This window comes from Alligator mississippiensis, chromosome 1, assembly GCF_030867095.1.
Source record: "Alligator mississippiensis isolate rAllMis1 chromosome 1, rAllMis1, whole genome shotgun sequence".
In the NCBI taxonomy this organism is placed as follows: domain Eukaryota; kingdom Metazoa; phylum Chordata; order Crocodylia; family Alligatoridae; genus Alligator; species Alligator mississippiensis.
Window position 1 is genome coordinate 274345389 of NC_081824.1, and position 24456 is coordinate 274369844.

The window sequence follows — 24456 nt, forward strand, 5'->3', positions numbered from 1 at the left end:
ATGAAACCTTTTATTAGACCAACTAAAAATAGCAAAATAAATTCTTTCTTCAGAAGCTTTTGGGTGCATACAACTAAAAAACAGGCCAACTGAAAATAGCAAAATAAAAAATGTCTTTCTTTGCAGGCTTTCAGGAACACGCACCTTGAGAAGAAAAACCAGAAGAATCAGACCTGAAGAACGGTGCATGTGCCTGAAAGCTTGCAAAGAAAGACTTTTTTCCCCTATTTTTAGCTGGTCTAATAAAAAGTATCACCTTTGAACCAAGAGTTTTAGAGTTTTGTATTTCTCTTTGTCTCAGATCAACACGGCTTCAAAACAGATCCCTGAAACATGGAAAATATTGTATTTTAGCTGTTTTCAGAAAAAAAAAAAGTCATTGCTAAACAAGAAGGAAAGATTTCTGCTCCTCCCTGCCTGCTAACATCTGACACCTCCAGGGAAGAGGACAGCCTTATCTGTACATCAAGGAGCAACTCACACAAAAGGACTCTCAGACCCAGGGGAATATAATACATCCAGCCTCAACTTCCCCTGTACAAAATGAAGTTTATTTTCTACCTAAGAGGACTTTTTGAACCTTTGATTTCTCCCCAGCCTGAAGAAGGGTGAATGTTCCTGAAAGCTTGCAAAGAAAGTTTTTTTTTTTTGCTATGTTTTAGTTGGTCTAATAAAAGGTATCACATCTAAACTAAGAGTTTTAGAGTTTTGTATTTCTCTTTGTCTCAGACCAACATGGCTACAGAATAGATCCCTTATACCTACAGGGCACTTCAAAGGTGGTAGCTGCAGCCCCTTGCTGGGGAAGCATTTAAAGCTCAGGGGCCAGTCAGGAGGATGTCAGCTGCAAAGGCTGTGGAGGTGGACTGGGATTCTCCAGCCTTGAAGCTGACAAGGAGAGGCTTTTGCTTTATGACTCAGCCAGACCATCTCTCTGGAGGGGGCAGGGAGCTGGAGCAATGTACGCTGGAAGTCTGGAGGGCAAAGCAAGAGCTTCTGTCAGAAGGGTAAGTACAAAAGCATTCATTATTCTGGTAGAAATTGTACTGGAGACCACTGCTACTTTGTTGGAAGCAGCTGAAGTTTCAACCTGACCCACTATGTTTGGTCTAGCAGAAACTGTGTGTATACTTGGGGTTTCTACTGGTGGAACTGTAATCCTTGTACACTCCCTCAGTGAGTGATGGAAAATTTGGCTGTCTATCAGAGGGATCTGTGGAATGAAAAATGAAGCAGAAAAGGACAATTTTCTTGCCATTTTCCAGTTGGTCTAATAAAAGGTATCATTTTGGAACCAAGAGTTCTAGTTTTTTGTAAATGAAACACTAAGCACTTGAGTATGAAACTTGTTCTTAATATAAAAGACAATCATAGTGAAAATGGAGCTTGGTTGGTTCCAGTCCACAGATCAGCTGAGGATATGAGCTCAGACTTAGAGCAGAGGTTTTCCTGTGTGGATAGTAGGGGTGAATGTGGGGCTGAGAGCCTGGTGTAATTTTGCTGTAGGGGCTTATCCCTTTTCTTTAAAAGGCTGACTCATTCTTCTATTCACCCCAGAGCTGAATCATGAACTCACCTTTATGAGACTATGGTAGAGAAAAAGATACTGTGTGAAAAATCACAAAGGAGCACACTCAACATTTATTACATATATTGCACCTACTTATTTAGCATACTGATAAAGATATTTGGAAAGCAGAAATTATTCCCTGCATTCCCACTTCCACTGTGTGAAATGATTAAAAGCTGATAATAACAAGGTTGTGTTTTTGCATATGTGGGTAACATTTAGGACTAAAACCAAAAGTCCCCTACTGTTACATAGACATGGTCAGCTGCTGTTCTGACCTATTGATTTTCTCCATAGCCATCAAGAGTTCAACTGTGAAAAACTTACGCAATTTCACAAGATCTAAGCTTTACTCATTTTATGCACTGGAGTTTCCCATTCCACAGTGTACAATGCAGGCTGCTAGGCAGGAAAAAATTGATAGTCAGGTCAAACAAATTTATGTCTACCTGAGGTGCACTGGCTATTCCACTCATAGTTGGAGTGCCACGGTCATATCATTGACTAGAAGCTTGAAATGTCAGTACTTGCCACAGAACAGCTCTTGTGAAATTATGGACAAAGCAGGAGAGTTTCCAGGCTGCAGCACAGCTCCCTAGGCTGTGCATTGGTTCCAGGATTTTACTTTATATGCAAAGTTGTTTTGCTGCTTAAACCTGCTTGTTTTTTATTCTTGATGAAGACTCACAGTATGAAAACAGGATATAATGAAAATACATACACTAACTGCTTTCACTTCACGTGCAAATCTTCTCATAAGCTTTAGAAGCTAACTTTAGGAAAAGTATTTTATCACACAGCCCACATGCCCTTATGCATACTGTAAATCTATGCAAAAGAAAATAGCAATTTTTTTTTTCATATATAGATTAAAGCATGCTGCAGGCAAAAACCTGTGCTTGTTCTGAACTGGTGACAGATCTGTTTAAAGGCTACCCAAACATAATGTTTCAGGGGTCCTGCTACATCTATTTAATCACTACATGAGGACTTAATACTCAGGTTCCTAGCTTTTGTGGCTCATCTGCATATTCCCTCTAGGTGACAAGGTGTAGAGCAGTTGCAAGGTCAGTTCATGTTTTGTGCTGCTTCAGCTTAATATATTGATATTTTATTTTTAATCATTGAAATTCACCAAAAGCCTCCAAATAGAAAAAATGTTTTGGAATTGTGTCCCAGCCTCATCTGAAATTCACGTCTTCTCAACTTCTGTTTCTCTGTGTAGAAAAATGATTCACATTCAGAACACCACCAGATCACTTTAACCTCTGGAAAATACATTTCAGGCGCCTTGATGGATCTGTTGCTCAGTGGTTGGCCTTGGGAAAGTATACTGTTCATGGTATGCTGAGTGTCACATAGGGTAATCTGTCAGAAAGGGAACAGCAGATGTAATGGAAGGTTGAAACAGATCATTTAGCATTGTGACATTATTTGTGAATGCAGTGCTATGCGTGATATTTTCATCATGCATATGTTTGATGTTGATCTGGAGGTTATGAACATGATTGGTGAGCTAGCTGTATCTCCTGTGTTTGTGAAGTATTGAAGCATAACTTAACCTGCAAGCTATCTCAGCTTCTCTGTTACCCCTGATGACTAAAGTTGATAGTGTCTCCACTATAAAGGTGCTCCACTGGAGTGAAGCTGAAAGGCTGTGATGCCTTGACAATTGCCTATGAAGCAAGTCTGAAGGAACCTTCACTTATTAACCCCAAAGGTCTTTCCATTTGTTTGGTGTTCCCAGTTTGTAGCTACCTTATGTTGTCCAACTAAATTGATAGAGCCCACAGTCCTGTTCCATGCAGTATGCTCTATCAAATGTTCCCCTTACAAACCTTAGCACTTAAGAAAAAATCAATTGTACTTATGATATTTTGTCGGTCTCCCTCCCTAGCACACTAAATTCAAGTCAATATTATTAACCTGCCTTGAGTCAGTGCTGGAGAAAAAGAAAAACTAAATATTATGGCTCCACCCTGAAAACTTTAGTAAGCCACTTCTTTTGAGCAACAATGTTTATCCTTCGTGAAAGATTTCCATAGAGGTATTGTATTATTATACTGAGAGAGGAGCTGCACAAAATATATTGTATAAAAATTGATTGATTTTCACCAAAATCAAATGAGCAGCACTGGTAAGGAATCTGGTCCCAAACAAAATTTATAATTGCAAAATACTTTTAAACTACGATTGATTGCAAGAACAGTAAATCTTTCCTACAAGTTGTAATTCAAAAAGGTGATGAGAAAATATTGAGACACAAAGAAGGGGCATGTCTACACATGTATTTATGTGTGCCTAAACTCAATGAGCCTTTGTTTAAGGCACATTAAGGTGATTTAGGCACACGTCTAAATGTGGACATACTAATGCACATTAGTACACATTCAGTTTAGGCACAAATAGCTAAGTAGCATTAGCACACATGCAAATGCACTAATGTGCAGTAATGCGGTGTGTGCTGTTTGACGCACACCACGTTAATGCACATTAACATCTACATGTGCACTTATGCAACTTTGCTATTTGCACCTAAATTTGATATCCACTTCATGCAGATATCAAATTTAGGCTCACATAGCCTTAAATAGCCATTTTTAAAGCACATTAAGGGGGTACACATGTAGACACCTGCCCTTAATGTGCCTTAAAAATAGTGATTTTAGGTTAAGCCGGCTTAAAAGAGGCACATGTAGACATGCCCAAGGACAATGAAAAAGAGAATTATGGGAAAGGATTATAGACTGGCATTATGGGAAAGGCATTATGGGAAAGGATTATAGACTGGATCTAGAGAGACCTTTAGCAGTTGCAATGCATTTTAGGAACATGACTCCCAGAATAAGTGGCTGAATTCCTCATATAGTGCAGGAGGAGAATTACCCCTGGAGAATACAATACTAAACAACTGGCATGCTAATCTGCCAGGTGAGTAATTTATGTGTGCTAAGTAGCAAGCCACCTAAATATTGGCAGTAGAAAAGACTGAGGGTAGGGTTGTATCTTCAGTCCCACACCTCTCTAAACCTACATGTCTTCTTCAGGCCTCCATTCACCAATAGCAAGTGCAGATCCAGATGAATGCAGTGGCATGCTTACACTCTCCTTAGCCATGTCAGGGACTCTGATCAGGCAAGCCAGTCTTGACAAAATACCTAAGCAGCAACATGTGCAATAAGTCACCATCTAATGAACTCTGCCCCAGTTTAGGAATAATGAGTGTCCTGATGGGATACTCAAATACAAATGCAAGTAGAAAATTTACTTTCAATTAGTAATAGCACAGTAGTGCTCATGCAGAAGGCTGATTGGGATGCTGTTAGAGCCAGTTACAGAGAGATAAAGGGTCTACAGAGGCTTTCCTGATGCTCCACAATTTAAATGTGTTGTTTAGTTCTTTTCATTCATTTATGCCTGTATTTGTAAAACCCAGTAAACATTATAGCAGTTATACAGAAACATTAGAATGTCCAATTCTGTGTCCAAGAGGAACCAAGTAATTTAAGATGAAAATTAGGTCTTCCTCTACATTTGTACATTACCTAATTCAGGCCCCTGTCACTAGCATCATGCAATCAAGTAAATAAAATAATGGGTTCCAAGAGCTTTTTCCAAATCTCCAATTGATTTTAGATGAGGTGGAGAGGAGGAGTAGGATTTAAAAATGTAGTAAAAAATAGTATATATTAATATGCTTACAAGGCTTTCTTTACAAATTGATTTGTTTTTGATAAACTGAGTTACACTGCTTATTTTTTATATTACTTATATAAATAAAGTAAATAAAGTTTGACACTGATTTCAGTGAAGCCAGGATTTCAGCCATGCTTATTACATATGTAAAAACATATCTCATTCATTCTATTGCAAACAAAAGATTCAGTGATGTGGAATCCTCCTCAAGGGGTAGATCCAATAAACCTAACAAAACTTGGATATTTATTAGTTGACTTCTGTGCCCTTTGAGTCAGGCCTGCACTATTTGGATGCATGATCATTTATAATTATATATAATTTAATGAATATAATTATAAATATATAATTTGGATAACTTAATTATCCCTTTATTTGGCCATTCCTTTCTTTAGTTAGTTGTATAGGGTATTACTGAATATTCAGATAACAAGACACACAGTTCTTCTTTAGAAGTCATCCTTTTGGATGATTGGGAAGCATAGAATTTATGAGAAACTGTTTATAAAAATAATTAAAATATTGGATATAATGATACCTAAGGTTAATGAATTACCAGGGTTCCTTCCCTTCCTCCTTTGTAGATGCAGTTTCTTGAACTCGAGCTCTGAACAAAAATAAAACAAGTTTGGTGCACTCAGCTTGATCCCAAGTGTATAACTGTCCAAATCAAAATGGGTGCACAATTCAACCTGATAGGCATTCATTGTTAAAAGAAATGAAAGCAGGACTAGTGTTGAAGTATATCAGCAGATCTGTGCAGGAAGGCTTTAATAGTGTCCACATCCACTAGATGTCTGGCACTATCAATACACCTTTCTCAGTGTTATGAGAGTGGGGAAACGAGGAATAATGAGATGCCAGAGAAGCAAAAGGAATTTGCTTTTTTCAGAAGCAGTGTCAGTCTGCCTTTGTTCTCATTGCATTTGGTACATAAAACAGTTAAGGTCAAAAGACTGTCAGTTTAAATTTTCTGTTAACTGGCAAAATGATATAAAAAAAGATTGTTTTAAAATTTGACAGACAGACAATAGGCATCCTAATACATCATTGGAAAACATCACAGATTGTGACATGACACTACATGATGGGTTGAGCCCATGTATCATTTTGCTTGACGTTATGATATGACATAAACAATTTACAAAAGATACCCTTGGTTGTTTCAATGTTCTGGAACAACTGGGCCAGAATTTGTTCTCTCCCCATGCAAATGAGGTGAATTCTTAACAAAGCCAATTTATGAGGGATATTTTTATGGTGTACCGATGTAACATTGATATATCTCTTGGTGATAGTGCAGTTCCTTTGCAATTGTTTAGGTTAAACAGGAGTTATTAACCTTTATTCATCTACATATCCTGTAGTCAGGCAAAGATTGCCTTCTCCCCCCACTCTCCCCCCAGAAAAAAGAGAGCAAGGGAGAAAGAAGAAAGAAAATAAAAGCTAAGAGAAAATCCTTTGGGGAAAGCTTTGTTTGTCACTGTCTGCCACTGTTCTGTCCATTCTGATGGGTAATCATTTTATAGAGCTTCTCTGGATCTTTTTCTTGCCCTGTGGGAGAGATGACAGTGCTTTTCATCCATACTCCAAACTAAGAAAAATTGTGGTCAAATATTCACAACTGCCAACTTCAAAGCAAATTTTCCATGGCAACCATACCTCAAAAGCCTGGAGTTGCAGAACTTGCCAATTAGCAACTCCAAAGGGGGCCATTAGTTTTTTTTCAAAAACATAGGGGACACTGTTTTAATCACTGGTTGTTTCAGCCTTACAGCAAACACATGAAGGCTGAGTCAAAACTGTAGAGTGGATACTTAGGAATAAATTGATGATGCATGAAAAGAACAACATGTATCATGATGCTTCACTGTTTAATAAAGAATAATTGTCCTGAACAAATCATCAGAGATAATTTATTATTGTTTAATTAAAGCAGATTTTATTTTCCCATTATCACTAGTGATAAACCATGTATAATAGTCACAAAATGTACTTTCAGTAAGGTTTCTCAGTTATACTGCTGAGAAGAAAGACAAGTAAGAGAAAAAAGTAAAATTAAAAATAAAAATTTAGTCATTATCCTCAAAAAAATCCAAGCCATCACACACACACACACACACACACACACAGATGCTGAGGGTTTTTTCATGTTTCTTTCATCCATTTTTAGAATATTGTTATCATCTTTTTGAAGTGATGTCCAGATATATTAAAACAAGAGCAGCAAGAGAGATGTATTTTTCCCCATTTGTTTAAATAGGATGTCAGTTCTGAAGCCCAATTACTACCATTACCATTTAAATGCTAACATTGTTAACCAATTCATCACTTATCCTCCTGTCAGAAGCAGCTAGCTAAGGTGCTCATCAAAGGTGCTGGACAAGTATCCCTATCATCCTGATATCTGGCTCCTTTCAGAGCTGTAAAATCACAAGTTTTGAATGTACAAACAGATATGTAATCTATTCAAATAATTGATACTTTCTTCTTTACTTTCTTTTCAATTCTGGATGGTATAAAGTGAAGCTCAAGAGAGATTTTAAAGGCAAAATTTAGTATAATGCTGCAATAAGACCTTTCGATAATAATCTACATCCAGATTCTGATACCCACACACACCTTATACTCAACTCTAAATTTAACCTGGTGGATATTGATAGAACTATTTGCCAACTATTTTACTGGAAAATAATGTTCCTGGTTTATATATATGTGTGACTTTTTTCTTATATATAAACCAGGAACATAATTCTCAGTAGAACCTTACAAATACTTCAGCTGATTTAAACCAATATATCATCAATCTTATGTTTTAAAATGATAAATTATTCTGCAGCATAGAGAAGCACTGAAAAGCAGAATATAAAAAAAATAACCTCTGGATTCTCCAGATTTCACTATAATTGTACACATATTTCCGTTGACTGACTGTACTTCTGGTGTTTCATGTATAAAACCCTTCAACTGTTTGCTGATTATGAAGAAGCTGCCTTAGCACTGCATGTTGACAGTGCAAATAGGTCATCAGAACAAAAATGTTTTGAAAAGCCTTCATGTTAATTTTAAAATCATACATTAATTATTAAAAGCAATGTAAAACATCAAGGAACAGAGGCAAAAAGACACAAGTGAGGAAATTATCAATCAAAGTTGCTGCTTTATTCCCCCCAATCCTGTTGTGCTTTAACACTCAAGCGCACAAAGCAACATTTGTGGGATTTCATGGAGACTGAGACTCCCTTGATAAATGTCCAAAATGTTATTAGACACTTCTTGTATTTATCTAATCTTTATAAAGGAAACTAGTGCCACTCTAGAAGCTTCCAGGCTTTAGTCGAAGTCTGCCCAAGTGACTGAAGAAGAGGGGTCAGGGTCTTTAGCATTTTCTCATAGCAAAAAGACATGTAAATAAGTGAAATACATAGGCAATTCCATGCTAATGAAACAAACAGTAAACAGAGGTGGAGCTTAAACTGGGAAGGACTAAGGGTGAAACAAAGGAGGGACAAAGGTGGGGTAGATGTTAATGAGCATAAACCAAGGTATATAAATATGGAAAAAAATTAATGTTTACTGCGGCTCCCCAGTTGTTGGAGCTAATCCAAAGTCGTCTCCATTTTGAAAAAGCTGTTGACGAGCAATGTGTGCAGGTGATGCATGATGGCATTGATCCGTTGTCTCCCTAGTCATTGGGCTTCCCATTGAGTCAGGGTCTAACAGTTACTTAAGGAGAATGAATAAGAGAAAAAGAATAAGCTAAATAGGGATCTCATCATCATTTCTTTGACTTCTGGCTCTTTACATTAATGATCCTTTAAAATGTTCTTTTATAAAGCAGGTCAGATATGGTAGTGTTATAAATCTTATTCAATCAATAAAAAGGACAATAAATCTAAAAAAGGAAGATCTTGATTTCATCTCCTACCTTGATACATATAGGCCAGGTACAGACATTACACATAAACCAGTATAAGTGACCAAGAACCAGTCTAAACCTGTAACAGGACAGAAGTTCAGTGCACATAGACTAGTTTAAAAAATGCAGAACCCAGTCAAATATATATATGAATGGATGTAGTATCAGATTTAACTGGCTTAGGTTAGACCAATCTATCGAAGTTCTACACCAGATCCCCTCCTGACTGAACTTAGATCACTGTCCACCAGCATCCCAGGGGCCTTTATGTCCCCACCCAGCTCCACTTCACAGAGAGACGTGCTAGCACTCACTGGGTGTTCAACTGCCCTGGGCTGTTGTAGAACTAAGACAGCACAGAATTGGAGGGGGAGGGGGGGAATGGAAGAAGGCTTATACTGGGCAGGAGGAGCACTCCATAGAGGAAGGATCAGGTCCTTCAAAGATCAGAATGAGTGGCAGCTAGCAAGAAGTGCTGGGAAGTCCAGGAGGCTTGCACCAGGCAGTGGGGACAGGAGCACTCCATAGAAGAAAGGCTTGGGCCCCTTGGAGTCTGATCCTTCCTCCTGAGGAGTTGGGCTATCCCTCTTTGGCTGATAGGCATCCCCTGCCATCATGGTTGACCCTCCCCTGGGCCCAGCCCTTGGTTTGCAGGAGAGCCCCATGACAGGCCCAGTAGCCTAGCTGGTGGTAGCATGGACTTGTGTCATAGTGACCCACTCTAGGGCTCTCTTGGAAGCAATGTTCCCTCTAAGGTGTAGCAGTCCATGAGCACACTGCTTCAGTCTGTGCGTGCGCTGCTTCAGTCCCACCTCCCCCTTTCGACGCACACTGCTTTGGAAACCACAGGTGCCTGAGGGGCACTCTGCATAGAGCCCTATAAGGGTCAGGGACCCTGGGACTATAGTGGAGGGTGATCAGCCTTGCCTGGGACAGGGACCCTAGGGGACCTGGATAGCATGTGGAACAGAGACAGGGGCCTGGAGCCCAAAGGGGCTGCTACGCTCCACATGGGGCTAAGCCCAGCCTATTCCCCCCAGGACAGTGTGATATGCTGCCACACTTGCCAGCGAGAGGGTCCCAGCCCCAGCCAGTGTGCATAGCTTCCAGGCAGGGCAGCTGTCACTGCTGCAGGCTGCAACCAGAGCCCGCACCAGCCCCCATCCCCCACCTTGCCTCAGGGAGTCAGGAGGCACATGGCATCAGGGCTGGGGAGTGGAGCAGTTCCTCAGAGCTGGTGGAGCAATTCCCTGGAGCTGGCGGAGCAGTTCCCTGGATCCAGCCCCCAACCCTAGCCCCTGCCCCTGCCTCACCTCGCCTTGCCTTGGGGAACGAGGAGGCACATGGTGTCAGGACTGGGGAGTGGATCAGTTCCCTGGCACCAGCCCCAAGCCCCTGCCTCCATCCTCACCTCACCTCACCTTGGGGAGTGAGAAGGCACATGGCGAGGTGGCATTCTGCCCTAGCCCCCACCCCCGCCCCCACCCTTGCCTTGCGTCTGGGAGGAGCTGCTGCCTGAGCTTACCTCTGATAAGTGTCCCATGCTGGCCCCAGTGCCTCTGCCACATTCGGCACCCAGCTCCTCTCTGGGAAGCCACTGCCCAGCTCCACTCCAGGTGGGTGCTTGGCATTAATAAGTTAGTGAGAAGCAAGATTTTAAATCCTGCATGGCCATGCATTCATGCACCTTGGAGGAAAGCTTGCTTGGAAGTCTGAGGCTGGGCACAGGGGAGGGTCCATGGTGACATTAGGGCATTGGGGACATGTGCCTGACAACCAATCAGGGATGGCCCCTACTTGGCTGTGCTCAGCTGCCCTTTGCAATCTCCAGTAGGCTGGGAGACATGAGGGAGCACCCGCCACCTTCAGGCCTTGGCCATGGCAGACATCTACATTTCTCCCACAACCAAAGAATGAGTATGTTTTCCCTTCACTCCCAATGCAATCTACCTAGCTTAGAGAAACCCACATAGATTGCCTTTGGACTTTTTTAATGTCTGCACCTAGCCATAAGGTGCTGTTGAAAAATACAAGAAATGAAAAAATCCAGCTCCTTTTCAAAAACAAAGCTAAATTAATAAAGGACACAGTTTTCCCTTAAGTTCTGTTTAAGAACTTAAGAACTAAACTCCTTTTCCCTAAAATGAGGCATATTCCTTTGACATTTCCAGTGACTTGTGGCCATACATGTTCCTATATTGTCAATTCTACACAATATGTTACTTGACAGAGGGTTTTTCTTTGTACTTTGGGACCACAATCAGACAAGTGCAGACTTGGGTTCCCCAGGGACAACTAGCAGTGGGAAATGCTCATGCCATGTGCCTTCTGGCACATGGCAGGTTTTCCCAGGTGGGGTAGGGGAGCCTGGGACCAACAACTGTCCTGGCCCCAGCAGCCTTACCTGGGGTCCTGGAAGCTGCATTGCTCCTGTACCTTGGAGGTGGCTGGCAGTTGGAGTGTGTACAGCTCCACTTTTTTCTCTGTGAAGGTTTTTTTGACCCTTAGATCTCCAGGGGTAAAAAAAAAATCAACCCTGCACTGCAAGGTAGCAGCATGTGAAAAGGTTCAATGTGTGGTATGTGGCACCACAGATGGGTCTGTGACACTACATACCGCCCAGCTGTGCTCATCTGGATGTGGCCTAAGTGTCTATAATATTATATATCTAACATTCATATGTACTTTGTGCAGGCAAAGAAAGGGGACTTTTGAAACCTTATTATTTTATTTAGTCAGGACACTTAATTTTCACCAGTCACAATACCAAAGTCCACAATTTAGGGTACAAAATGTTGAAGTCAGAGATTCATAGATTCATAGATGTCAGGGTCGGAAGGGACCTCAATAGATCATCGAGTCCAACCCCCTGCATAGGCAGGAAAGAGTGCTGGGTTTAGATGACTCCAGCTAGTTGCCTATCTAACCTCCTCTTGAAGACCCCCAGGGTAGGGGAGAGCACCACCTCCCTTGGGAGCCCATTCCAGACTTTGGCCACTCAAACTGTGAAGAAGTTCTTCCTAATGTCCAATCTAAATCTGCTCTCTGCTACCTTATGGCCATTATTTCTTGTAACCCCCAGGGGCGCCTTGGTGAGTAAAGCCTCACCAATTCCCTTCTGTGCCCCTGTGATGAACTTATAGGCAGCCACAAGGTCACCTCTCAACCTTCTCTTGCAGAGGCTGAAGAGGTCCAGGTGCCCCAGTCTCTCCTCGTAGGCCTTGGCCTGCAAGCCCTTAACCATACGTGTGGCCCTTCTCTGGACCCTCTCCAGGTTATCCACATCCCCCTTAAAGTGCAGTGCCCAAAATTGCACACAGTATTCCAACTGCGGTCTGACCAGTGCCCGATAGAGGGGAATTATCACCTCCTTGGTTCTGTTCGTCATGCATCTGCTGATGCACGATAAAGTGCCATTAGCTTTTCTGATTACTTCGTCACACTGCCGACTCATGTTCATCTTGGAGTCCACTAGGACTCCAAGATCCCTTTCTGCTTCTGTGCCTCGAAGCAGGTCATTTCCTAGGCAGTAGGTGTGCTGGACATTCTTCCTTCCTAGGTGCAGCACTTTGCATTTCTCCTTGTTGAATTGTATTCTGTTGTTTTCCACCCATATGTCCAACCTGTCCAGGTCTGCTTGTAGTTGTTCCCTGCCCTCCAGCGTGTCCACTTCTCCCCACAGTTTTGTGTCATCTGCAAACTTGGACAGAGTACACTTCACTCCCTCGTCCAAGTTGCTGATGAAGACATTGAAGAGTATCGGTCCTAGGATCCACATTGGCCCTTTTCCAGTCCTCCGGGACCTGGCCCGTGTGCCACGAGTGTTCAAATACTTCCACCAGTGGCTGCGTAATGATGTCAGCCAGTGCCTTCAGTACCCTCGGATGGAGCTCATCTGGGGCTGCCAACTTAAACGCATCCAGTTCCTCCAAGTGCCTCTGCACCATCTCAGGGTCTACACTTGGTAGTCTGGCATCCTGCTGCTGCCTCTCTACAATCCCAGTGAGAGCCTTGTCTTGCTTCTTGCTTAGGAACACTGAGGCAAAGAACTCATTGAGGAGTTCAGCCTTGTCCCCCTTGTCCATCACCAATTGCTTCTGTCCATTTAGTAGAGGTTCTATTCTACCCTGGGCCTTCCTTTTACTCCCTTTATATCTAAAGAACAATTTTTTGTTATCCTTAACTTGGGATGCCATCCTCAGCTCCATGGTAGCTTTGGCCTATCTAACTGCCTCCCTACAAGTGCGAGCAGAGGAGGTATACTCCTCTTTAGTAATCTCTCCCCGTTTCCATTTTTTATATGTAGACTGCTCTGGATTTCTCTGGTCAGCCAAGGAAGCCTCTTGGCCCCTTTCCTCCTTTTTCCCCTCATTGGGATCGTCTCCCTCTGTGCTCGAAGGATCATTTCCTTAAGGCACAGCCACCCTTCCTGGGCTCCCAATTCTTTAACTCTTACTCTGCAGTGTGTCCTTGACTAAACGCCTGAGTTCATTGAAATCAGCTTTCCTGAAGTCTAGCACTTTCACCCTACTAGTTACCTTACCCACTCAAAGTCTTATAGTGAATTCTATTATTTGGTGATCACTGTCCCCCAGGTGACCACTGATCTGTAGGTCTCCTACCATGTCATCCCCCGTTGCGAATACCAGGTCCAGTAAGGCATTCCCCCTAGTGGGACCGTGTACCTCCTGCATCAGGTGGAGGTCCTGTACACAGGATAGGAACCTGCGTGAACGGTGGGACTCTGCTGTCTGCGTCTCCCAGCAAATGTCTGAGTAGTTTAGGTCCCCAATGACTCCTAGTTTTTATGGTCCTAGTCTCCCTCCCTAGTTTTTATGGTCTCCAAGAGCTGCCTCAGGAGCCCCAAATCTAATTCTTCCCCTTGGTGTGGGAGTCTGTAGCAGACCCCTAACACCAAATCCCTTTCTTCTTGACCTCCATGTAACCTAACCCACAATCCTTCTACTTTCTCCTCCTCTGATTCCGTTTTGATAAAGGTCGATGTATATCACTCATTGACATAGAGTGCCACCCCTCCCCCTCTCTTTCCCACTCTATCCTTTCTGTACAGCTTATAACCCTCAATGTGTACCACCCAGTCGTGGGAAGGATCCCACCAGGTTTCTGTTAGCCCTACTAAGTCATAGGTGTTTTCTGCAAGCAGGAGTGCTAGTTCATCCTGCTTGCTCCCCATGCTCCTAGCGTTAGTGTATAGGCACTTGAGTCCTGTGACTGGCACCTTTGTTGCCCCCCGGATCTGCTGCCCAAAGGGCCCCTTATTGCTTACATGCTTATTGCTTACCTGTGGTGTACTTCTGGCTGCCCCATGGATTGCAGGTTCCTGATGTTCTCCTTCTTCAAGCTGGGCTGCCCTTGTGGGTGCCACATGGTTTGGTGGTCCACGGCTTCCCCCACCCTCATCATCCCCTCCCCACGACAAGCTTAGCTTAAAGCCCGCTGGAGGAGATCCACCAACCTAGAAGAGAACATACGCTTACCTTTGGGGGACAGGTGAAGCCCATCCCAACTGAGCTTGTCTCTCGTCGTGATGTGTGGGTCATTGTCAAGGAAGCCGAAGCCTGCCTCGAGACACCACTGCTGAAGCCGCCAGTTGGTCTCTCTAATGCAGTTCTCGTGTCGTCTTCCACGTCCACTCACTGGTAGGACAGAAGAGAATACCACCTGTGCACCTCTTTCCCTCAGCACGCCGCCCAGAGCGTGGTAGTCCATCATCAGGTGATCGGGGCTTCTCCTGGCAGCATCATCAGTACCCACATGGACTAGGACCATGGGGTAGTAATCGGTGGGCTGAAACATGGCCTGGATCATTCCCATCATGTCCTGAATCTTTGCTCCGGGCAGGCAGAAGACCTCTCGTGTTGAGGGGTCCTGGTGACAAATGGGTCCTTCCGTACCTCTCAGGATCGAGTCGCCTATGACGATCACTTGACGCCTCCTCCTCTGGGTCTGCTTGGTTCCCTTGACCTGTTCAATGTGAAGGGGAGTTCTATAGCAAAAAAATTCTATTTACCAGAGACTCTATTCCACCCTACAGTCCATACAGTCAAACCCTCCTACCTGATACCTACTGCAACTGTCAGATACAGATGAAATTGAACAAGTTGTTGTTCAGTCATATGTATGTAAAAATAAATCTATTGTCTGCCATTGTGGGACTAGCCTCACAAACACCTGTAGATTCTGCTCTGAGTCTGTCTCCAACTTCCATTGACTGGAGTTTGTGTTACAGGGCCAGAACTGCTGACAGCCAGGACTAGAGAAAAGTTGAAAAAAAGTCTTTCCTGAGAATAATAGTGATTGAAAAAAATATGGCCTGGGTTTTTCTCAAAATATTCATATTTGAGTCAAATTTGTCAAATTGGTTTGGATGGAAAAACAATATGAAACACTTTTTTCCATAGAACATTTACCAAGACGACAGAAGACAGGTTCAATTCCCTCCTCTGTTTGAAGGAACTCTCATTTTCTACCTCCCAAGGAACTATACTAACAAGCAGGTGATGAAGAGTGAGGTACTCCCAATCTCTCCTATTGACTTGTTTCACTTTTTACAAGGAATAACCTACCTCCCAATTAACTGCTCTTAACCATGAAGCTTGCTGTCTAAATGACTCTTAATTATTGTGTAAAGTAGTAGAATAGTTATAAAGGAAGGATTCAATGTAACCTTTAGGCTGGGATCTAGGTCCCATTTACCCAGGTTTCAGTCCATTTTGAACAGAAAAATCAATTATTTTCACAGAATCATAGAAAATTAGGGATGGAAGGGATGTTAGGAGGTCATCTAGTCCAAACCCCTGCTGAAAACAGGACCATCCCCAACTAGATTATTCCAGCCAGAGCTTTGTTAAACTGGGCCTTAAAAACCTCCAAGGGTGGAGATTCCACCATGTCTCTCAGTAACCCATTCCAGTGCTTCACCACCCTCCCAGTGAAAAAGTTTTCCCTAATATCCAACTTAAACATCCCCTGCTGCAACTTGAGACCATTGCTCCTTGTTCTGTTATGTCACCACTGAGAACAATCTAGCTTCACAGCTCCTGTATCCAGAAGCCATCCCCCCAACCCTCCCAGCAGTGGTAGATCTTACTATATCTTGCTATATGATATACTACACACTCCTCACCCTCATCTTCAAGGGATCTAAACAATCCCATCCATTACTCCATTAAGGATCCTGGAATTTCCTTATACCCTGTGACTGTAACTGCCTTTCACTCTTGCTCACTTTCCATACCTTGTTTGTGTTCATGGAACAGCCTCACAGATTTTGCTTGCAAGGCACCCTCCTTGTCATTTAGTTTTTCTGTTTCTTTCAAAAAACCTTATTATGCTGGTCCCCCTGCCAACATTGCATTCTCTTTTGAATTGATTTCCCCTGCTGGAATTGATTTCCCATGTATTTTATCTACCTTTCTGAATTACACTGTAGGGTCCTCTTGGTGCAGGGAATATGCACTTTATATGTATTTTCAAGCACTATATATATGTACAGCCTACCACAAGTAATGATTTATTGCCGAATGGCTTTTTTGACAAATGTTTCTTTTTGAAAGGGACAGATATTTCATTTATCTCTTTTAACAGCACTTTGTGTCTGTTTTTAACATAGGCTTTATGCATGCATTCATCTTTTGTGTAACTGCTGAGCAGTATGACATGTACATCATTTTTTTGGAAACCGAATAACATTTCCATCTCTCTTATCCATTTTATCTATTTTATAAATCTCTCACCTCCATCTATAATGTAGGTAAAAATGTGCAAACTGCATGCTGCATAAGTGCCAGTAGAATAGGAGCTAGAAGGCAAATTGCACCATATGTCCTGAACATATAGACAGTATGCCAGGAGAACACTCCCCTATCTATTTATTTACTAAGGTGTTAATGGACAAATTGTATCTTTCAAGCTAGCTGTGTCTATTGGTTCTTGCAAAAAAAGTCTGTCTTTTGTAATAGCATTGTCTGGACAAGATATATATTTTACGTGCAATAGTTGATAATTCAGAGCAATTGTAGTCTCTTCACTGTATAAATATAAAACGTTATCCTCAATGCATATAATTTCACACACATGTTAATCTCACACTTTGTAGCAAACATCCCATCTTCACCCTCTCAGGCTTCATTATCAGCTTCCTTCTATTGCCCTAAAGCCCCACTGCCATAAAAATATAAAATATTATAAAAATATAATTCTTTAAAAAAATGGAAAAATATTGAAAAATCTACTGTAAGTAATTAAAATATTCAGCATTCGGTAAGGTATTTGTAAAATATTCAGCATTCAGAAAGGTATTTGTTTTCAAGTTCATGGGATGATCCAGCAAAGCAGGCATCCATTGCTATTTTGCCCACATTGACCTAAATTGATCTATGATATTTTTCCATGAAGACTTTCTAATGATACAAGGAATACAATCTATAATGTGAGAGTAGGGATGCATTTAACCAGCTCTGCATAGTATAAGTATGCACATAAAGCTAAATGCCATGTTTACTATCTGTCTATGCTGCATTTGGAGTGATCCTTTAAAACACAAGCCTGTATTGCCCATTGCATGGATTCTACACACTGAAAGCATATCATTTAGTCACTGTTAGGTCTGTGCTGGGCATATATAGTGTCAGTCCTGAAAGCACAATCTAAAAGACACTCCTAAAAGCAACCATACAACCTTTTACTGCAACCTGTGTGCACACAGTGGGATTTAGTATGTAAGGTTCATTTCTCAGTATTAGACCTGGGTTCTATACTGAAATAATATACTTACCCAAAATTAAAAAAAAAAAAAAAAAGAATAGCCCATTAAAGCCTACCTGTCATTGTTTGAGAACACAACATCAAGTTAGAATGTGCTGCTCCTAGGAGAGCAAAGCTGAGAGACTTAGAAGAGTGGAGGAAAACTGTTTGACAAGTATGGCATAAATTAGCCATACAGCTAAACATGGACATTTCCCCACATGCCACTCCAAATCCTTTCTCTTACCCAGTCTGCTTCCTAGCTTGCTACTCCTTGCTCTGCTGTCCCTGACCAAGCTGCTGCTATGCTTTCTCCTTCCTGTCCTGTCTGCTACTGCTCTGCCTTTCTGCAATTTGCTGTGTACCACACACAGTGACTGCTTTTGTTACTTGTGGCATTTGTACTACAGGTTTGACCATGCCTGGTTGAGAGCTGTCACACTGTTTAAAAAATTAAAGAAAAAAACATATATGGTAGAAGATATTAGAGACTGCTGTTGCTAAGTATTTTGGGAGCTTGATAATCCATGAAATCAGTGTCTGTTAGTAGAACGAATACCCAACTTTTTTAAGAAAGTGATTAGACTTTTTTTTTTTTTCTTTTATGGAGAACATGGTATCCTAACTGCTGTAGAAGCTGACAGGAATCCTTGGTCTCCCTTCCCCCATCTCAGTGGGATGTCATCACCATGATACTTTACTCAAGTAGAGTGGATTTTTTTGGCTGTTGTCCCCCTCACTTGAAATCTCTCCTGTTTGGAAATAGGACTATTCACAATTTAAAAACATGTCCTTGCTTAAAATTAATTGATTTTGTCTGGTGATTCTGATGTTGTCTGGTGCCTTTGAATCTGTAAGTATGTAACCCTCTCCCAAGTGTGCCTGATGCATTCCCTATTTTGGCTACTCTGGCAGCAAAAAGAAATCTTCATCTCCACCTGCAGCAGTTCATTTGGAGAAAAGATATGGAGCTCTAGCAAGAGAGGGTGAGAAGCACATTCCATTGGTTGAGGGGTAGAGACCACGCTTCCCCAAGGTGGGAAGGACAGAGACCACAGCCACCAAGAAGAAGCAATGGATGCAGTGATTGGAGACTCCATTCTGCGGGGGACAGAGGGATCCATCTTTTGACCTGACCTGTTGTCTTGAGAAGTGCACTGATTATCCAAAGCCCAGAACCAACATGTCATGGAAGGATTACCGAGACTTATCTGGTCCTCTATTACCCCTGCTGCTCATCCATGGGGGCACCTATGATACTTCCAAAGGAGACCCTCAGCAGATTAAAAGTGACTACAGGGCTCCGGGTGCAATGGTGAAGGGGATGGGGGCTCAGGTGGTGTTCTCTTTGATCCTTCTGGTCAAGGAAAAGGGCTCAGGCAGGAGCAAGTGCATCCTGCAGATCAATGTCTGGCTGTGTAGGTAGTGTCACCATCAGGGCTTTGGCTTCTTTGACCATGGGATGATATTCCAAGAAGAAGGACTGATAGAAAGAGATGGGATCCACCTGATGAACATAGGGAAGAGCATCTGAACTGTCTCACTAACCTGGTAAGGAGGGCTTTAAACTAGGTTCACTAGGGGATGGAGACCAAAGGCCTGTGGTAAGTGGGGAAGTGGATGACCTGGAGGAAGGTAAGCAGGAACAGGGGAGGTGTTCTCATTCTTCCTGAAAAATCAGGGCAATCAACGAGTTACCTCAGGTGCTTGTACATGAATGCACAGAGGCTAGGAAACAAGCAGGAAGAATTGGTAGTCTTTGCACAGTCACAGAACTATGATGTGATTGGAATAACAGGGACTTGGTGGAATAGCTTGCATGACTGGAGCACTGTCATGGATGGGTACAAACAGTTCAGGAAGGATAGGCAGGGAAGAAGAGAAGGAGGAGAAGCACTTTATGTAAAAGAGCCATTGAGCTCAGAGCTCCAGTATGAAACTGGAGAAAGGCCTGTTGAGAATCTCTGAGTTAGGATCACAGGGGAAAGCAATAAGGGTGATGTTGTAGTGGGGGTCTGGTATAGACCACCAGACCAGGAGGAAGTGGTGGATGAAGGTTTCTTCAAACAGCTAGCAGGAGTTTCCCAACCACAGTCTGTGGTTCTCATGGGGGTCTTCAATCACCCTGAAATCTGCTGGGAGGGCAATAATACAGCAGTGTGAGGCAATCAGGAAGTTTTTGGAGAGTGTTGGAGACAAATTCCTGGTGCAAGTGCTGGAGTGGCCACTAGGGGCCATGCTCTTCTTGACCTGCTACTCACAAACAGGGAAGAATTGGTGGGGAATGTAGTAGTGGTTGGCAACTTGGGTAGCCATGACCACAAGACGACTGAGTTCAGGACCCTGAGGAAAGGAAGGATGGAGACCAGTAGAGTAAGGACCCTTACTTTATCAGGTGTGAATGGAAACTATATTCACTCTCTGGTTGTTGGGGAAATGCAGATGCCTGCACTGGCCAAGACCAGAAGGTGAGGGGTATTCCCTTATGCCTCCAAGCCTACCAGAGATTGCCAAGGGCATTGAGCGCAGCCAAGTAGGGGCCATTGCTGATTGGCTATCAGGCACAAGTCCCCAGTGCCCAGCTGTCACCATGGACCCTCCCCTGTGCCCAGCCTTAGACTTCAAAGAGAACTCTAGAGTGGGTCACCATGTCATGAGCCCATGCTACCACCAGCCTGGCTACTGGGTGTGTCAATTACTCACATTTGTTATTCTTCTGGTAGATGCACATCTTGTAAGAATCTACTTACTCATTGAAAAATCTTTCCTTAACTACTATTTTTGAAGACAAGCTTTCATCTTATATGGCGTCCTTTGTGTCTTCTTTTCTGTGGATATAGGGATGCAGTTGTATTTTATGACTGGCTAACAATCAGTATTTATTTACACTATAATGCCCCCATATTAAATTTCCTTTGGGAATACAACTGATTGGACATAAGCAGGAAGGAAAATGTCCCAAAGTGAAGAGGTAGATAAGAGAATAAGTGTTAAATGTAGTTAGATGTATTTAAATATCCTGGGTTAATGATCATGAATGACAGAAAGATAGGAGACAAACTAAACCAGAAGGCAGAAGACTTTTATAGAAGTGTTCACAGATTACTGTGGTACAGAAATATCCCTAACAAATTGAAGTTGGTGTTATATGGGCCTTACTGCATTCTGATTATATTGTATGGTTCATAGATTTAGGTTCTAACAATGAGTGATTTAATTCATTGCAAGATGCAAATATGATTTTGCTAGGGACAATTCCTACAAGTTGAAAACAAACCAAGTGATTAATTTGAAATCAAGAGAACTGGAAGATGTAAGTAAAAATACAAAAGCAAATGTGATTTGGACATGTGAAAAAATGCACAAAACAATAAGGTGCACAGAACATTGAAAGAAAGAGTCTGAATAGAAGAGGGAAAGATGACAACTGACAGGGATGGTACCTGAGAAGAAATGACAACTAAAAGATGGTGAAAGTGATGAATAGAGCTAGTATATTGTCAGATACAGCACAATGTTGGAAATAATGATGATGATAATGATGATGAATGAAAATATATCTAGGTTGCATTTTGTCCATTAAAACCAGACAGATGGAATCAACAGATTGACTATATCTTACAGCATAAAATCTGCTGATTCAAGGTAAAAAATAGTAAGGAGGCTAATATTTCATTTGTGTCTTCGAGGAATACATTAATTGATTTCATCTTTAAAATGCTTCTTTTTTGTGGACAAATAAACTGATAGCACCTCACTTCTGGCCAATAACTGCTAAGAGGTAACTGAAAGACAAGGAATTAGAAATAATTTTGCAAATCCTTTTAAAAATCTACTTCAGAAAGAGAACTGTAATGAGCTCATGTGAAATGGGTAAAATGCAAAAGGTATGAGAGAAAGGTACCACTGTAGTACAATAAGAGCTTCAGATAGCTCACCCTGAAGCATGTAATTAAAAGAGATTGAGAATAAAAAGTAAAAATTGAAATTGGACTGGAAGGAAATTCCTATGACGAACCCCAGAGTACAGAACTTGGCTACAGAATAGAGCTTATTACACCCCTTTATAATATGCACAAATAAATGTAAGGAGTTGACACAAGTCTCACTGAAGGAAAATCACTATAGATCTCTATGGTGTAGAATTTGGATGGTGTATTTCAAACTGGCTGTATTTCAACTAAGAACAGGACCAGTTGGGTGCAGTGGGAGGGAGAGGAGGCTAACTGGGCACAAGTGCAGGCTCTCAGCACACATGTGCCCCCTGCAATGGTACCTGAGGTGGCAGAGGCTGAGAAGCAACAGCAGGGGCAGCAGCAGCAGCTGACCCGCCGAAGGTAAGTGGGGCAGGAGCTGGTGCAGCTGCAGAGGATCCGGAAGGGAAGCCTCCGCATCCCTCTTTGCTGAGCCGGGCAGGGAGCCGCGCGCGAACAGAGCGAGCAAACAGGGAGCCAGGTAGGGAGGATCCTTCACCCGGGTGACAAAGGGGATCCCTTCGGAGGCTGCTCCTAGGGGCTTGCCCTGGAGCACCAGGATCTGAGACCCCCCAGCAGGAGGGGAGAGTGGAGAGGTAGCTGGCAGGCACTTCCGGGTAATCCGGGGTACCTGACTGGCTGCTCGGCCACTGCTCAGCCACCTGATTGGCTGCTCGGCCACTGTGAGAAAATTCAAACCGCCGGTTTTAAAAAAGCCCCGGTTTGACTCAGCGCCCAGCAGTTGGGTGCAGTAGGAGGGAGAGGAGGCTGACTGGGCACATGTGCGGGCTCTCAGCACACGTGTGCCCCCTGCAAAGTACCTGAGGTGGCAGAGGCTGAGAAGCAACAGCAGGGGCAGCAGCAGCAGCTGACCCACTGAAGGTAAGTGGGGCAGGAGCTGGTGCAGCTGCAGAGGATCCAGAGGAGTAGCCTGCGGATCCCTCTTTGCTGAGCTGGGCAGGGAGCTGTGCTCCCGAGCCATGCACAAACAGAGTGTGCAAACAGGCATGCTCTGTAAGGGCGTGCCTGCGTTTACACGAGGGGGGTGCACAAAGAGTAAGCGACAAGAAGGTGCACCTAGCAAGAGCAATGATGACTTGAAGCTCAGCAGCTAAGGTAAGAGCAGGGGAGGCAGCTGTAGCTCAGATGGTGCTGCCCACCCGTGGTTCCTCTGAGGTGTCCACTCAGATGTAGCCCTGCCCCCCTGCCTGCAGGGGTGGCCTGGCAGTGACCCTGCCATCGGGGAAGGGGGAGAGCCTCCTCACCTGTCCCTCATGTGCCCACCTTCGGGCCTTGGAGGAGCAAGTGAGGGAACTCCAGGAGGCAGTGAGCAGGCTGAGGGGGATCAGGGATGATGAGGATGTGATTGATGGGTATTTCCATTCCTTACAGCTCCAGATGCCAATGGGTGAAACTCCACATGAGGAGTCTGCAGCAGGGGAGTGGAGGACAGTTGCCTATGGATCTAGGTGACGGGGCCCGGTGTCTGCTTCCCCATTGCATGTGGGGAACAGATATGGGGCCCTGACAACCATGGAGGACACAGAGGAGGAGCATTTTCCTGCAGAGGTGGTGGTCCCTGTAGCTTCTACTGGGCAGGCTGGGGGATCACTGCCCAGGCAGAAGAAGAAATGCTGAGTGATCATGGTGTGAGACTTGATCCTGACAGGCACTGAGAGGCCGATCTGTTGACTGGATCCTATGGTGAGAGAAGTCTCCTGCATGCATGAAGCTAAGATCAGGGACATCACTGAGGCAATTCCTGCTCTCATTAAGCCCTCTGACTATTACCCCATGGTCCTCATCCATGTGGGAACCAACGATGCAGCTAGGACCAACCCTGACTGCATCATGAAGGACTTCCATGAACTGGGAGACAGCCTCAAGAAGACTGGAGCACAGGTTGTATTTTCTTCCATCCTTCCAGTTGGCTGTAGCCGGAGATGCCAGGGTGCCCACATCAAGGAAGCCAACTGGTGGCTTCAGAGCTGGTGTCTTCAGGAGAGCTTCAGATTCTACAGCCATGACCAGCACTTCCAGGGAGGAGGCTTCCTGGGAGATGGTGATCTTCATCTCTCTCCCAGAGGTAAGTATCTGTTCACCCACAGGTTGGCTGATCTCCTCCGAAGAGCTTTAAACTAGGCTTGATGGGGGTCGGGGAACTGGTGGTTGAAGAGAACCCAGGGTTGGTAAACCACAAACAAGATGCCAGATCGCACCAGGTAAGTATTAAGGGGTTGGTAAGCCATAAACAAGGCACCAGACCACACCAGGTAAGTAATAAAGGGAACACACACCATTAAGGCACAGGGGCATCAAAAACCTGCTTTGGGGAACTAAAATGTCTTTATACAAATGCCAGGAGCATGGGGAACAAGCAGGAGGAGCTTGCACTCTTGCTTGCTAGCACCCAATATGACCTAATCAGACTAACTGAGACATGGTGGGATTCTACACATGACTGGGCAGTAGGCTTTGAGGGGCATAGGTTGTATAGGCATGACAGAGTGGGGAAAAAAGGTGGGGGGGCA

General features: G+C 43.4%; 1 long non-coding RNA gene across 2 annotated transcripts in view; it reads left to right on the forward strand.

Annotated features, from left to right (window-relative positions):
- The first annotated feature begins 470 nt into the window (after positions 1-470).
- LOC132247715 (uncharacterized) overlaps positions 471-24456 on the forward strand; it is a 28821-nt gene continuing 4835 nt past the window's right edge. Inside the window, exons 1-2 of one of the 2 annotated variants that reach the window (XR_009459041.1) lie at positions 471-1007; positions 23318-24011. This is a non-coding gene — a long non-coding RNA (uncharacterized LOC132247715). Of the gene's footprint in view, positions 1008-22291; positions 22808-23317; positions 24012-24456 lie in introns of those variants that run through there. The other variant, XR_009459042.1, reaches the window with a different exon arrangement.